Source organism: Etheostoma spectabile, chromosome 7, assembly GCF_008692095.1.
Source record: "Etheostoma spectabile isolate EspeVRDwgs_2016 chromosome 7, UIUC_Espe_1.0, whole genome shotgun sequence".
In the NCBI taxonomy this organism is placed as follows: domain Eukaryota; kingdom Metazoa; phylum Chordata; class Actinopteri; order Perciformes; family Percidae; genus Etheostoma; species Etheostoma spectabile.
In genome coordinates this window covers 12,190,576-12,191,687 of record NC_045739.1, presented here as the reverse complement: position 1 = coordinate 12,191,687, position 1,112 = coordinate 12,190,576, and the positions used below count along the sequence as shown (strand labels likewise).

Sequence of the window (1,112 nt, the reverse complement as noted above, 5' to 3'; positions counted from 1 at the left end):
GAGTGAGTGAGTGAGTGAGTGAGTGAGTGAGTGAGAGAGTGAGTGAGTGAGTGAGAGAAGAGGTGGCCCCTAGCAGGCTGTGCTGGCAAATTGAATGTGACTGGTGGTATGGCCAGGTCCTGAACTCTCATCTCCTTAACAAAAACATTCACGCTGCAGAGGACAAAAACACACAGTCATTGCTGTGGAGAAGAAAAAAAGAGGAGGAGGCGGGAGACGCAGCTAATGATTACAGCTAAGCCTGGCACAGTACTTTCCAGAAACAGTCATGGGTTAGAATTATTACAGAAAAAGAGATTTAAATCCACAAAAGGCAAATTAGCATAATAGTCTACCATTCACCTTTTGCTTTTAGCTGAAACACAAAACCAGTGTAAGAGTGGGATCAGCTAAGGAAAATAAATACAAAAACTTGGTTTAAATATTAACATGTAAAACACAGTTCTTGCTAAAGCCACTGACATTTATTTGATTGAAAAATACATTAAACACTTAAAATGGACCTTCTATTCAGATGGAAACAATGCAACAAGCTATTTAACTGCTCCCAAGGTTTTGCCTGCTGTTTGGTGCAACGGAGCGTAACACTCTTGCTTACATTAATGCACACACAAGGCCTTTAAGACGGGAAATATCTTGCAGTTCTGTAAGCTTCAATAACAATACAAAAGTCACTATATGTAAGATTTGCACTGACAACACAAACTTAGTAGAAGGACTAAGCCACACCTTCCCTAAGAAAACATGAGCGGCTAATTATTTTTCCAGTGACTGACAGTGGCATCATCTGTTATTTATTTGTTTGTGTCAACAGTTATCGATCTGGCTGGGGTTTATCTTACCGCTTGCAGAGGAAAAGAGGGGTGGCAAAGATATTAAATGGCTCTGACACCCAAGATACCATTTGTAGAGGGGCTGGTATGTTCAAGTATGTCTGTGACATCATGGGCTTTGTTATTTGAGGGGCTCTGTGTGTGTGTGCGTGTGTTTGTTTGTAACCCCAGGGTGGGCTTGTTATCTGCTAAGGGCTGAATGAGCTGTTCTAAGGGGAGGGGGGTTTATCGCCCTTTGCTGGCTCTGAGTAACGTGTGTATATGTATGTATATATATAT

The 1,112-nt window shown here is 41.5% G+C and overlaps 1 protein-coding gene across 4 annotated transcripts in view; it reads right to left on the bottom strand.

The window, feature by feature from the left end:
* Positions 1-1,112, bottom strand: part of rerea (arginine-glutamic acid dipeptide (RE) repeats a) — a 143,514-nt gene that overhangs the window by 68,313 nt on the left and 74,089 nt on the right. The gene's annotated exons all lie outside the window — the stretch shown is intronic.